The following is a 15,714-nucleotide window of genomic DNA, read 5'->3' on the forward strand; positions in this document are numbered from 1 at the left end:
ATGACATGGAGCATGTCCTCATAATCTACATTCATTCATCATTCAATGAAAAAAAAATAGAAATATTCCTGAGGCCTATTAATTAATATTTTTTAAAATGAAAATATCCGGGGCTTCCCTAGTGGTCTGGTGGTTAGGAATATGCCTTACAATGTGGGGACACCAGTTTGGTCTCTGGTCTGGGAGGATCCCATGTATCTGAGAGTGGCTGGGCCTGTGTGCCACAACTACTGAGCCCACAAGCCCTAGAGCCCACGCTCTGTGACAGAAGAGGCCACTGTGGTGAGGGGCTAGCGCACCACGGCCAACAGTGGTCCGCACTCACCACAACTAGACAAAGCCCACTCACAGCCAATAAATACATAAATAATAAACAATTAAAAAAATACAGTGCCTGGAACATAGTAAGCACTGAATAATTTATTCAAAAGAAATGAAAAAAAAATCTTATCATTTCCGTTGAGTTTTCATAGCTCCAGTCCCAGAGAAGAGCTTCACGTCGACGTCCTCAGAGAGGAGAGACAAGAACAGATGAATGGCTTTCTTCACGCTTCTTGTTGGGTGAATCCGTCATGCTCCAGGGTCATGATAAGTTTGCCATTTTTGTACAAAATCACTTAATAAATTGATTGGCACCTTATCTCGGTGTCAGTGTCACTCCACTTTTAGAGATGTCCAAACTGTTTAAATATCAAAAACAAACCATGGAGGACAACTCAGTGAGAAAGGGTTTGTGCTAGCTGAAGATCAAAGGGAGACGGCTGACTGCTGTATACATTTGATGTTACCAGAGGAGAAGCATAGTGATACACGCGGTCAGAGCTTCTTGGCCGGCCTCGGTGAACAGTGAAAGCAGCTGGAGACTAAGCCAGGACACGCATCTACAGAAAATCAAAGTGACTTGTTCGAAGGAAAACAAGATTTTCAGCATTGGGAAGGTGAATATTAGAATGTGACTTCATATAAACTGTTTTTTAGAAAATTAATGATCCTAATTCTGGATATGTGAAAGGAAAAAGAGAATCCTTTCAAGTGGAGAAGTGTTATGAAGAATAAAGCAGCATATGATCACGTGAACAATATGATACTTTAAGCTGGCATAGTCTGGAATTTTAAGAGAGCTATCAATAAACTGTCAGTCTTGGGAAAAAAAAACATCTCGTGGCCACATTTTAATTTATGAGTATTTTATTAACTTGGACTCAGTGTCTGAGTTTTCCATGCATGGTCAGTTAATGAATGTGAAATGTATTTGGTTGTTTAATTTATTGCAAATATGCTGGAAAGATTTAGGTAAAACATGAAAAAGAATCAGTATGAGAGGTACCATTTTAACCTTATAGGGATGATTCTCTTGAATGGTTTGATCATAGACTATGGCATACATGGAGAAAATTTTCAGGACTTAAGTTCCATTTAGACTGAATAGTGGGATTTAATTATAACTTTAAGTAGTTTCCCAATTTGAAAAAAATTTTTTATGGTCTGACACTCTTCTTGATAAGCTTGTAGGATGACTTTATGTAATTTCATTCTTTTCTATAAAGCAGTCTCTTCAAAAACACAAACCACCCATTGTGAGAAGCTCAGCCATAGAGGCAGTGATTGGGTAGTTCAGACCACACTCCAACCACGCTTGTCTATGCAGGATGCTATGGACTTGGGTTAGGGGAAACTAAAAGTCATAATGAAAGCAAACTGTGAGCAGCTGTTCCCAAAGTTACTCTGTGTTTGGTTTGGACTTCTACTCCATGAATTCCTAGGATTCATTCGCAAAATGGTAAGTAAGTTTTGCATTTCAAATATGAACAAAGCATCCAAGGAAAAGAATCATTAAAAGTGGTGCGGTGTTGTATTCTATGAGATCTCCAACAACAGAGCCTGCATGCCTGCACACCATCTGATGTTCTATTTGACTTGAATAACTTTTTAAAAAATAATATCGGTATTCTTTCTCCAGATGGTATGCACTATAAGAACAGGGAGTCTGACCGTCTTATTTACTCATCTAATGCAGTGTAAAGCACACAGTAAGGGCTCAAAAACATATACACTACCATGTGTAAAACAGATAGCTGGTGAGACCCTGAAGTATAGCTCAGGGAGCTCAGCTGAGTACTCTGTGATGACCTAGATGGGTAGGATGGGAGGAGGGTGGAAAGCAGGTTCAACAGGGAGGGATTATATGTACACACATAGCCAATGCACTTTGTTGTACAGAAGAAACTAACACAACATTATAAAGCAACTATACTCCAGTTTAAAAAATCTGTCAAATATTCATCATATGAATAATTATCATTTAAGATGGCTTTAAAGTTAGAACTAATGTATTTCTTTTCCTTCAAACCTATTCTTCTAGTGTTTCTTATGTTAGTGAATGGTATCAGCGATCACACAACTGCTTAGCCAGAAACCTGGACCCTGCCTTTGATTCTTTTCCTTCCCTCATTCCCCACATTTAACAATATGGTTACTTTCTTGGGTCTGTCCTCCACTGCGCACGGCTGTGTAATCCTGCATCTGTCCTCAGTTGCTGTCATGTCCAACTCTTCTGTGACTCCAGGACTGTAGCCCGCCAGGCTCCTCTGTCCATGGGATGTTTCAGGCAAGAGTACTGGAGTTGGTTGCCATTTCCTCCTCCAGGGGATTTTCCCAGCCCAGGTTTCGAACCTCTGTCTCCTGCATCAACAGGTGGATTCTTTACCACTGAACCACCTGGGAAGCCTACTGTGTAAGCCTAAGCCATTTCTTTTCTTGCTTGGACCACCACATTGGTTCCCCCACTAGTTTCTCTGCTTTTACTCTTTCCTTTCTTTACTCTGTTCTCTTCACGGCAGCCAGAATGATCTAAAATCCCAAGAGGGTTATAATATTCTACTGCTTATACTCTACATTGGCTTCCCACAGACTTCACAGACAATCCCCTTCCTTACCAGAGTCTACGAGATCCATCTGGTCTGGTCCTCACCTCGCTCTCCAAACCAGTCTTGATCAGCCCTTCCGTTTCCTCTTTATAATCTAGCCATGTCAGTCTTCCTCTGGTTCCTAAGAAAACATCATGCTGCCCCCCACCTCTTGGCTTTTCCTCCTGCAGTTTTTCCCACCTGGAATGAACTGCCTCCTGGTCTCTGAATGACTGGCTTCTCACCCTTCTAGTCTCATTATTCTTGAGAAATCTCCCATGAATCCTCACCTGAGTAAGTTTCCCTCACAGATACTCCTCAAGCACTTGACCTGCTTTGCATGTTTTTCTAGTCCCATCACTATTTGCAAAAATTAATAATTTGTCTGTTATCTCTCTCCCCTAGTGCTTTGGGACATATCTGTTTTGCACTTGGGACAATGCCTGATATATATTATGTGGTCAGTAAATATGAAAATTTGAGTGATATAACATCCAACTAAATATTTTACATGTGTATATAGTGCATAGGGGAGGTAAATGGGAAAGTTTTGTTTTGGCTTAACTTCAACCCTTTTTCCATTAACCCACTTACTTACTAAACACCAAATACATGAAAGCTATTCTGAGGCTGTTGTGAATTCAAAGAAACAGACCTGGTCCCGATGTCGTATACTTAGACACTGGGAGAGGAGATTAACATGCATACCAGTAACTATAATTTAAGAGAAGATTGGAAGAGAGGTACTCTGGAAGTTTTTTCATTATGTACAATTCATACTTTATTTTTTTTAATTGCATCAGACTGTGGATTATAGTCCTGGATGTTCATTGGAAGGACTGATGTTGAAGCTGAAACTCCAATACTTTGGTCACCTGATGTGAAGAGCTGACTCATTGGAAAAGACCCTGATGCTGGGAAAGATTGAGGGCAGGAGGAGAAGGGGACGACAGAGGATGAGATGGTTGGATGGCATCACCAACTCGATGGACATGGGTTTGGGTGGACTCCGGGAGTTGGTGATGGACAGAGAGGCCTGGTGTGCTGTGGTTCATGGGGTCGCAAAGAGTTGGACACAACTGAGCAACTGAACTGCCTGTGGATAGAAGTTTCAAGCAGACAAATGACTTGTCTGAGGTAAATCCAGGAAGGCTTCATGAAGGACCCAGTGTTTAACTTAGATTCTGATAAATGTAGAATTTGGAGGCACAAGCATAGTGTGAGAAAGGGCCATCACTATAGGTGAAGAAATGCTGCAGAAATTGCACAGCTCAAGCGGGGGGAGGGACCTGCTGGAAGGGGTAAAGCTCTCAAGAATAGAAGGGCTGTGTTGGGAAAGTGAGGTGTAGTGTTTGTAACTGCCTGGAGAAAGAGTTTGTGTATTGTCTGAAGAAGAACAGGGGAGCCCATGAAACATTTCAAGCTTGGCAGTGATTTAATTTGAGTGTGGCTTGGAATAGTTTCAAAGTACCACGTAGGTGGATTAAAACGGGAGGAATGGAAGTAAGGGCAGTGTTTGGAAACTTTCAGTTCTAGGAAAGAGGCAAATAAAATCTATGGTGATCATAGAGGGGATAAATAGGAGGAGGGAGATTGAGGAGGTACTACAGTGGGCTTCCCTGATGGCTCAGCAGGTAAAGAATCCACTTGCAATGCAGGAGACACAGGAGGCGTGGGTTTGATCCCTGGGTCGGGAAGATCCCTTGGAGGAGGAAATAGCAACCCACTCTAGTATTCTAGCCTGGAGAATTCCATGCAAAGAGGAGACTGGTGGGCTACAGTCCATGGGGTCAAAAAGAGTCAGACATGACTGAGCACATGGCACAGAGGAGAAAGCCACCTGTTTTGAAAACTCATTGACAGGTTCAAGGTGTAGGCGGGAGACCGGTAACTGTGGGGGTGATGATAACAGAGGGAGAGCAGAGGTCTAGGTTCATACACTAGCTGGGGAGGAAAACTGAGAAGGAGACTCCTCTTGAGTGTGAGATGGGTGAATATACTTCACGTGAGGATTATGATGATGAGGTTTCAACTTTATGGTCTGTTTCCTATTGTTGTCATTCAGTCGCTCAGTTGTGTCCGACTGTTTGCAACCCTATGGACTGCAGCACACCAGGCCTCCCCTGTCCCTCACCATCTCCTGGAGATCGCCCAAATTCATATCCATTGAGTCGGTGATGTTATTCAACCATCTCAACCATCTTCTCCGGGAGACAGCAGAGGACAGAGGAGCCTAGCGTGCTGCAGTCCATGGGGTCACAAAGAGTCAGACATGACTGAGCAGCTGAACAAGAGCAACAACCATACAGCCACCTTCTTCGGGTGGTGCCACATTTGAGAAAAATCTCTGCTGTTTCTCCTCCTTGCATAACCACAGTAGCCAGAGTGAACTGTAAGTTCACTTACAGAAGGGGACAACAAGAGGATGAGACGGTTGGATGGCATCACCGACTCAATGGACATAAGTTTGAGTAAACTCCGGGAGTTGGTGATGGACAGGGAGGACTGGCGAGCTGCAGTCCAAGGTGTCTCAGAGGGTTCACGACTGAGCGACTGAACTGAACTGAACTGAACTGATGGATTATAAAACTGCTTGAAACATTGGTCCTTTTTGAAAGCTTTATTGTGTCATTTTCCCTGAACACACAGTCATTAAAAAGAATTTTTGTTTCATTGGTCAGGTAACCTGACCTTTTTCTTTGAAAATTGCTAGTCACATAAAACATAAGCCACTGAGGAGACTTTAGGACTTGAACAACAGAAAAGGAGGGCAAGCTGGCAGCAGCGTCCGCTCCCTCCGGCGGGCGAAGCCACGCTTTCCCGCACTGCCTCCCTGTGTCAGCAGAGAGAAGCACGGCTGCCGGTTCCCTTGGTTAAAGCGCTCTCTGTCTGTTTCAAGTATATATCAAGTATATGGACCTTTGGGGTTGCAGACAACTGATGAGCTTGCAATGCCAGCAGCAGAGCTCCGTGCCAGGCTCAAACAATCCACAATCCTCTGTAGAGAAAAATGAAATCCTGCTGGCAAAACTTCCCTAAAATTAAGGCAGAACGTGGCAGTAGGGGTGTGGGGGTGTGTGTGTGGGTGTATATTTACTTAAAAACGAAACAAAACAACGCATTTAGGGAAAAGCCTGTTTCTAAACCTCCTTTACCATCGCAAGGAATTTTATTTCTTTTGAAGTGCCAGCATTCCAAAAAGAGGGACGTGAAGAGGTATTGCAACCATTGAATATGGGGCAGACCCCTTAAAGTAAATAAGCACCATGTCTGCTCCCAAATTAAATGGCTTTTGTTTGAGTTTGGGGTGAGTTTGATAAGGATGGTGTTACAACGTTTAATGAGGTGCAAGGGAAAAATGACCTTTGTAAGTTCACACGGCTGTCATCTTATTCTCTCCGATGTTCCCTTTCTTCTTAACCTCACCCTCACTGATCTGCTTCTGGATCTTTTTGCATCTGCTTGGTGGAAGTCAGGGGATATGCTGATAACAGTTCAGTTTTGCTGTGGGTTTATATACATCTATTTTATGTACCAAGAAAAGCTATCAATGAGGAGGATGAACAAAAAAATTGTGTATGGGCTGTAGTAGCCTTTTCACTGGCATGTAGTAGCCTGCTGGCGTCCACGCAGAGTCTTTTAAATGAACTGAGCATAAAACACACACACACATACACATATACACATCCAGATTTCCTAGAGCCATAATCTTTCTTTCTCTCTTTGATTCTTACCTCATGTGGATTTTATGTCTTGCTCATTTTTTAAAAAATCAACAGTTAGCCTGCAGATTTTTTTCTCCTTTTAAAGTCATCAGTTTTGGTGGCAACATAGCTAAGCACATTCCCAGTTCCATTCCTCTCATTAGTATTAATGGAGTAATAGTCATTCCCTTCTTTGGCTCCTTAGACTTGCTGCAATATTTACACATTGGCTGAAGCCGGTCGAGCTGAAATAATAAGACTTGGGCATCCTCACAGCACCAGGTGGGTGAAAACTTGTTGCCACTGGGTGGAATTTATGGCGGAATAAATGATATGTCTCATAATTATCAATGAAAATGACAAGCAATGTCCCTGGTACTTGTCACCCCAGCCCAGCCCTGTGGTGGTGGCTCTGGCATCACCCTAGAGAGACAATTCTGCCTCTCGAGTGACCAGGAGAAATGGAATTGCCCTTCAGCCTTCTTTAGCTGCTTCTCAAATTATTATCTCATTCTTCTTAAGGGAAAGGTCCCTTTTTAGCCAGAGGACTTTTTCTACAGACTTGTCAGGTTTTTCTTCCCATTTTGGGCTTCCTGAAAGAAATATTCTATGTAAAGAAAGTACAGTTTTCTGTTGGATATTTTTCTATTTATTTTCTGGTAAAATAAACAAGTCAACTTTCCTGACTTCATCAAACACCTAATTCACTGGGCATTTATGAAGCACTTGCTACCTGCCAGATGTGCAGGAGCTGATTCCCTTCCAAGTTATTCTCTCCTCCGAGGAAGAAGATAAAATAAAAAGAACATGAATTGAAGACAAGACTTTTTAAAACCGAGAAATTCTAAAAAGCGTGTACCTAAGAGTTTGCTTGACCTGATCTCAGAGAAAGATTTTAAAATGCTTTCCCCTCTAACAATATTTTTGTCTTTGCAACTGACTCACTATGGTTTCCTAGCACTGTGGATTAGCTTTTGAGACAAGGACTAGCATTTGTCCTCTAAGAGTAGAGTGTTTGTATATTTAGACATCTGTGCTTCCCGTCACAGGGCAGCTAAGGAGGTTTTCTCATTGCTCTAGGTTTTGAAGATTTGTTTTCATCATTGACAATCCCCCCACCCTTTCAGCACTGGGGCTACAGGCTGCCTCCCCGCTGAGTCTTCTGAATATGTCTCTGCCACACAGACAGTGCTCTCTCCCCTCATGGCATTCAGCCTCCAGGAACACTCTAGAATGCTTCTACATTCGGGGCTAATCGCTGTTCATCCCACCTTCATAACTCAGCCCTGGCTCCAGCTCTTGCCCCTTTTTGCCTCTGTCAGCAGCTCAGATAAGAAAGACAGATCCAGGGGACCTATTTTCACCTTCAGGCTGGAGATCCTAATTCATAGGCGCAAACGAAACCATGACGCAGTTTTATTCATAGAATTGTGAAGAAAAACTGGCTTAGAGGAAAGAAAAAAAGAAGAGGCAAAGGAACAGAAGGGTGAGAAACCAAGCGAAAGAGTTTCTGGGTTCTCAAAGCAGTAACCAGGAGATGGGAACCCACAGCCAGCGTGGAAGGGATGGGCCAGCATGGGCTGGTGGCTCGTGCGATGGCAGATGGCAGACTCAGCCTTTCCCCAATGGAGGGGTGGGGAGCTGGGGGTGTAATGCCAGGGAGCTCCTCCCAGCTTTTCTCAGTCTCTGAGTATTTTAGCCTCTCCAAAGATAAACATCTTTGTGGGATAACTAGTTTTACAATCAGGGGGGATGTTAGTAATTGTCAATTCTGACCATTCCTTTTTTTTTTAAAGATTTTTTTCCAAGTGGATGATTTTTAAAGTCTTCAATGAATTTGTTACAATATTGCTTCTGTTTTTGTTTTTTGGGGTTCTTTTTTTGACCACAAGGCATATGGGATCTTAGTTCCCAGATCAGGGATTCAACCCACACTCCCTGCATTGGAAGACAACATTCTAACCACTGGGTCACCAGGGAATTCCTTCTTCCTAGTTTTATTGAGATATAATTGATGTATAGCACAGTGCAGCATGGTAAGGTGTACAGCATGATGGTTGACATACATATTTTGTGAAATGATTACCGCAATAATTTTAGTTAGCATCCACATCTCTTACAGATACAATAAAAAGAATAAGCAAAAAAGAAAAAGAAATCCTCATGATGTGATTTACTGTAACAACTTTCCTACATACAATACAACAGTGCTAACTATAACCATCATGCTGTGCATTATACCCTTAGTACTTATTTATCATGTAACTGGAAGTTTGTACTTTTTGTCCACCTTCTTCCCATCCCCCTCTCCGCTGCTCCCCAAACCTTCCCACCTCTGGTAACCACAAATCTAATCTCCGCTGCTCCCCAAACCTTCCCACCTCTGGTAACCACAAATCTAATCTCCTTTTCTATGAATTTGAGTATTTTTAAAGTTTTATTTTCTTTTTTTAGACTTTAGATTTTCTTAGATTACCTATACTAGGGAGATCATATGATATTCATCTTTCTCTGTCTGACTTATTTCACTTAGCAAAATGCCCTCAAGTTTCATCCTTGTTGTCTCAAAAGGCAAGATTTCCTCTTTTTTATGGCTGGGTAATATACCATTGTGTGTGTGTATGTATATATACATATATGTGTGTGTATGTATATATATATATATCACTTTATTCCTCCATCAATGAACAGTTAAGTTGTTTTTCTATATTGGCTGTTTGTAACTAATGCCACTATCAATGTAGGGGTGTAGATATCCTTTTGAGTTAGTGTTTTCATTTCCTTTGGATATATTCCCAGGAGTGGGATTGCTGGGTCATATGGCAGTCCTATTTTTAATTTTTTGAGGACCCTCCACACTGTTCTCCATAGCGTCCGCACCAATGTACATTCCCACCGACAGTGCACAAGGTTTCCTTTTAATCCACACCCTCTACAGCTCTTGTTATCTCTTGTCTTTTTGAAGATGCCCATCCTAATAGGCATTATGTGATATCCATTGTTAATGATCTCTTTTTAAAGGTAAGAGGACAAAGAATAGAATATGTTCATAAAATGCACAATTTTGCCAAGCTGACTAGTGGTAGAACCTTGTCTCTTGACTCTCAAGCCAGGGTAATTTAGCTGTTAGAGTCACGGATTCAAGCTTCTGTGAGATGGTAACCTCAAATGAACCAAATAGCTCATGAAGCAAAGATTCCACAGTCTATCCAAGTTCCTTAGCTAGGATCTAGACCAAGATCATAATATCAGAATTATAAACTGAAAAGAACTATTTTTAGTGTCTTCCTCAACTTTCTATACTTTCCAACATTATCTTTAGCTAGGACATTGGAAGGGGTGCTTTTATATTTTCTAGTAGAAAAAATCTTTCTCTGCTCTCCTAAAAACATTATTAGCCACTTTGATTTAGCAATTAATTGCTTCTTTTATTTACTCAGTCATTTATTACATATTTATGGAGTCCTTGTTTTGTTCAAGTTCCTGAATTATGGAAGTTCTTTCTTTAAGAAAGTCATAATCTCAATATAAGATGTATTCTCAAATAACTGAAATCTAGTTCAGTCCCTGGTACTGCCAGTTATAAAGTAGTTAGCATACAGCATGTACTCTATATTTCTAATAGCCTAGACCACAAAAAGATATTATTTTTAAAAGAAGGTGGGAATTAGTTAGGAATCTGCCCACTTCCATCCCAGAACTTCTTAGTAGAGAAAGTTGCTTATTATAGAGGATGTAATATTTGCTGAGCTCCTGTTATAAGCTAGGGAACAGGTAAAGAACTTTATTATTTTATTTAATTGCTCTTATCATGCTCCAAGATACTTTACTAATTTTACAGAGAAGCATAGACAGGCTGAAAGAGTTGAATAACTTTTCCATGGCCACTGATTTAAAGAGAGAGAGTCAGCTTTCAGGTCTAAAGAGCCCCAATTTTCTCTGTCCAGCACCAAGTCTAGCCAAGGTTGACTAGTGGTCTATGGCTCCATGAGTTGGCAATGATGTCTCTTCTAGAGGTTGGGGTGGGAAAATTTGTAGATATTGGGGAAAAACTTGTCTAAAATTAAAAAGTTTCTCTGCATCAAAATGCTTCAATATTAATTGTTCACTATTAAATGCTTTAATTATGCCAATCCTATGTGTGTGTGTGTGCTAGTTGGCTTCAGTCGTGTCCAACTCTGTGACCCCATGGGCTGTAGCCCACTGGGTTCCTCTGTCCATGGGATTCCCCAGGCAAGAATACTGGAGTGGGTTCCCATTTCCTTCTCCAGGGGATCTTCCAGACCCAGGGATTGAACTATGTCTCTTAAGTCCCCAGCACTGGCAGGTAGGTTCTTTACCACTAGCACCACCTGGGAAGCCCCACCAGTCCTATACTATGTGTTCATTGAAGGACAAATAAGAAATTTCTCTTTCTCTTAAGAGGCGCATGACTGTTTATAATAACCGAGACATGGAAGCAACCTAAGAGCTTATCAACAAATAAATGGATAAATAAGTTGTGATATATATATATATATATATATATATATATATGATGGAATAGTATTCAGTCATAAAAAATGATGAACCCCGGCCATCTGAGATACATGGATGGGCCTTGAGAGCGGTAAGCCAGACAAAAACAAATTTGTATCATCTCACTTATACATAGAATTTACAATAAACAAACAAAAAGCCAAACTCATAAAGATCAGATTTATAGTTAACAGAGACCGGGAGGAGGGGGCATTGGAGAAAAGAGGTCAAAAAGTGCAAACTTCCAGTTACAAGATAAATGAATACTAGGGGTGTGACATATAGCATGATGACTACAATTAACACTATTGTGTGGTATATCTGACAAAGTTGTTAAGAGAGTAAATCTTAAAAAAATTCTCATCATAAGGAAAGAATATTTTTTCCTCTTTTTTGGTGTCTATATGAGATGAAGGATGTTAACTAAATTTATTGTGGTGATCATGCATAATATATGTAAGTCAAGTCATTATGCTGTACACCTTAAACTTACACTGTTGTTGTTTAGTGGTCAAGTCCTGTCTGACTCTTTGCAACTCCATGGACTATAGTCCACTAGGATCCTCTGTCCATGGGATTCTCCAGGCAAGAATTCTGGACTGGGTTGCCATTTCCTTCTCCAGAGAATCCTCCCAACCCAGGGACTGAACCTGTGTCTCCTGCATTGGCAGGTGGATTCTTTACTACTGAGCCACCAAGGGAGCCCAAACTTACATTGTACTGTATGTCAATTATACCTCAATAAAACTGGATAAAAAAAGAGGCTCATAATCTATGGGCAGTGGCAGTGACATGGAGATGTATACAGATAAATGTGGTGTTCTGTGACTCCACAGTAAATCAGCATGCATGATGCCTTGGGAGGACAAGCTAGGGAGTGGTCACCTCTGCCTGGGAGCAGGGCAGGTGCAAAGATGGCTTTGACAGAAATACATGAAAATGAGAACACAGATTTGAAAATATCTTCCCAGTGCCCATCCCATACACGGCCACACGTATTCATGATTTCTGTTTTGAGAACCAGTAAGGACTAAAATGAGGATCTATGTTTATTTTTTGTGCTTCATTTTTTAGAAATTCTACTCCTTTAATTTTTCTTAGTCTTTACTTGGTTTTGCTTGAAGTCATGGAAATGTGACATAGATGTTTTGAAAGGGCAAGTTTACCTGCTTCTAGTTTCTCAGGAAAAAGAAACACAGGACACAGAAAGCACAATCTTCTCCAGAGTCAATCATTAAAATCGGGATTGGAAAGCTCTCCTTTCCTCTTCTTTTGTGTCACTCATCAGCAACCTTCTCCACCTCTGATATAACATTCTCTTCCACCAGATGCACAAAGGGGGGAGGATGAAAGGCTTGGGAGAAGGACTACCAGCTTCCAAAAACAGGAGAAAAAACCAACACAGTGCAACGACTTTCATGATGGTCTTCACGTGTGTGTATGTGTGTGGTTTCTTTAAGTCACTGGGAAAGTTTTTAATGCTCGTAGAAGCCAAAGAGTCCTGGAGAGTTACAGAGAGCCCCAGCCGTCACCAGCTGACACTTTAAAGGAACTGAAGCCATATATCCACCCTAGAAAGAGCTGGGGAAAGGACAGCAGTAGGGGGTCAGCAGCACTGGGTATTTTTTGTTTTTGTTGTTTCTTCCCTTAAAAAAGTACACGTCATAGATGTGTCTTCATCAATCATCCTCCAAACACAATTACACAGACGTGTTGGTAGCTTATTTCCTTCTTTTCACATACATTCCTGTATGCTATATCTCTCTCTCTCACGCACACACACACACACATCCCTTCCTCTCCCTCTCTCTTTCTCTCTCCCTCTCTTGCTGTACTCAATCTTGTCAACTTTCCTTGTAACACTGCTTGTCCTTCAACAATTACTTAGTGATTAAGCACCATATATCACTTTGCAGTACACCCGAAACATTGTAAGTCAACTATACTTACAGAAAAAAAAAGAGCCACACTGACAATTTCAGGTTTCTAAGTCACTTCAGCCCAAAGTGTCCAATCAGCTTTTTAGTTCTTCTTTAAACAGTATAAGCAAATAGAAAAGAATCTTGGGTCGTGTGAGAAAAGGCTTTATCAGGAAGGCCAGAGAACCAAACCAAGCAAAGAGGAAAAGGAAGTAAGAGGATTTGAAAATGATACAGAATGTAGAAGAAAGCAGAAAAGAAAAATGTCAATGTTATTTTTCAAGATATGAGAGAAAAAATATTTTCCATCATGTAATAACATGATGGAACAATAAAAGAGATAAAAATAAGCATTCATAGATTAAGAGTAGCTTCAGGAAATAATATCAGGTATAGCCAAAACAGTGCTTCCTCAGTTGTTCAGTGGTAAAGAACCTTCCTGCCAAAGCAGGAAACATGGGTTCAATCCCCGGGTCAGGAAGATTCCCTGGAGAGGGAAATGGCAACCCACTCCAGTATTCTTGCCTGGGAGATTCCGTGGTCAGAGGAGCCTAGTGGGCTACAGTCCACGGAGTGGCAAAGAGTTGCACACAACTTAGTGACTAAACAACCAAAATGGCCAAAACAACACATTTGGGAAAGGATTGAAAATTAAAATTAAGACTCAAAAAAATGAGGAAAAAGCACAGATGTTAAGTAGAAGAGAATAGATAAGAAGATAGGAACCATCCAAGAGATCAACCATCTAATTAGTAAGCAATTATTAACACCAGGAAAAAGGTAATGCATGTCAGAAAGGAAATGAACTGGAAACACTATATGGTTCTGGAGTGAATGATACATATATAGCCATGATAAAATGATATGACTTTATGCAAATATTTCAAATCCTGAAAAATGATGCTGTGAAAGTACGGCACTCAATATGCCAGCAAATCTGGAAAACTCAGCAGTGGCCACAAGACTGGAAAAGGTCAGTTTTCATTCCAATCCCAAAGAAAGGCAATGCCAAAGAATGCTCGAACTACCACACAATTGCACTCATCTCACATGCTAGCAAAGTAATGCTCAAAATTCTCCAAGCTAGGCTTCAGCAATACATGAACCGTGAACTTCCAGCTGTTCAAGCTGGTTTTATAAAAGGCAGAGGAACCAGAGATCAAATTGCCAACATCTGCTGGATCATTGAAAAAGCAAGAGAGTTCCAGAAAAACATCTATTTCTGCTCTATTGACTATGCCAAAGCCTTTGACTGTGTGGATCACAATAAACTGTGGAAAATTGTGAAAGAGAAGGGAATACCAGACCATCTGACCTGTCTCTTGAGAAACCTGTATGCAGGTCAGGAAGTAACAGTTAGAACTGGACATGGAACAACAGACTGGTTCCAAATAGGAAAAGGAGTACGTCAAGGCTGTATATTGTCACCCTGCTTACTTAATTTATATGCAGAGTACATCATGAGAAATGCTGGGCTGGAAGAAACACAAGCTGGAATCAAGATTGCCAGGAGAACTATCAATAACTTCAGATATGCAGATGACACCACCCTTATGGCAGAAAGCGAAGAAGAACTAAAGAGCCTCTTGATGAAAGTGAAAGAGGAGAGTGAAAAAGTTGGCTTAAAGCTCAACATTCAGAAAACTAAGATTATGGCATCTGGTCCCATCACTTCATGGGAAATAGATGGGGAAACACTGGAAACAGTGTCAGACTTCATTTTTTTGGGCTCCAAAATCACTGCTGATGGTGATTACAGCCATGAAATTAAAACACGCTTACTCCTTGGAAGGAAGGTTGTGACCAACCTAGATAGCATATTTAAAAGCAGAGACATTACTTTGCCAACAAAGGTCCATTCAGTCAAGGCTATGGTTTTTCCAGTGGTCATGTATGGATGTGAAAGTTGGACTATAAAGAAAGCTGAGCGCTGAAGAATTGATGCTTTTGAACTGTGGTGTTGGAGAAGACTCTTGAGAGTCCCTTGGACTGCGAGGAGATCCAACAAGTCCATCCTAAAGGAGATCAGTCCTGGGTGTTCATTGGAAGGATGGATGTTGAAGCTGAAACTCCAATACTTTGGCCATCTCATGTGAAGAGTTGACTCATTGGAAAAGACTCTAATGCTGGGAGGGATTGGGGGCAGGAGGAGAAGGGGATGACAGAGGATGAGATGGCTGGATGGCATCACCGACTCAATGGACACGGGTTTGGGTAGACTCCGGGAGTTGGTGATGGACAGGGAGGCCTGGCGTGCTGCGATTCATGGGGTCGCAAAGAGTCAGACACAACTGAGTGACTGAACTGAACTGAAATATTGATTTAACAGAAATTATGACTGATTTTTGTTGTATTTTAGTAGGTATATAAAAATGCATTAACATTTCATTCCTTTTATTACAAATTATTATTCATGCTTCTGCTCATTTTTATTGGTGTGTTTACTGTTTATTGGGGCTTTCCTGCTGGCTTAGCTGGTGAGGAACCTGCCTGCCAATGCAGGAGACCCAGGGTTGGGAAGATCTTGACAAGAAAATGGCAGTATTCCTGCCTGGAAAATTCCATGGACAGAGGAGCCTGGCAGGCTACAGTCCATAGGGTCAAAAAGAGTCAGACACACACACACACATACACACACTGTGTATTATCACTTACTGATGTGTTTAT

The 15,714-nt window shown here is 41.2% G+C and overlaps 1 long non-coding RNA gene across 1 annotated transcript in view; it reads right to left on the minus strand.

The window, feature by feature from the left end:
• Window positions 1-377: 377 nt before the first annotated feature.
• Window positions 378-15,714, minus strand: part of LOC145542740 (uncharacterized) — a 40,927-nt gene continuing 25,590 nt past the window's right edge. The window contains exon 2 of the long non-coding RNA XR_014080101.1: window positions 378-881. This is a non-coding gene — a long non-coding RNA (uncharacterized LOC145542740). The remainder of the gene's footprint in view (window positions 882-15,714) is intronic.

Source organism: Giraffa tippelskirchi, chromosome 1 (genome assembly GCF_054371585.1).
Source record: "Giraffa tippelskirchi isolate mGirTip1 chromosome 1, T2T-mGirTip1v1.2.pri, whole genome shotgun sequence".
Lineage (NCBI taxonomy): Eukaryota > Metazoa > Chordata > Mammalia > Artiodactyla > Giraffidae > Giraffa > Giraffa tippelskirchi.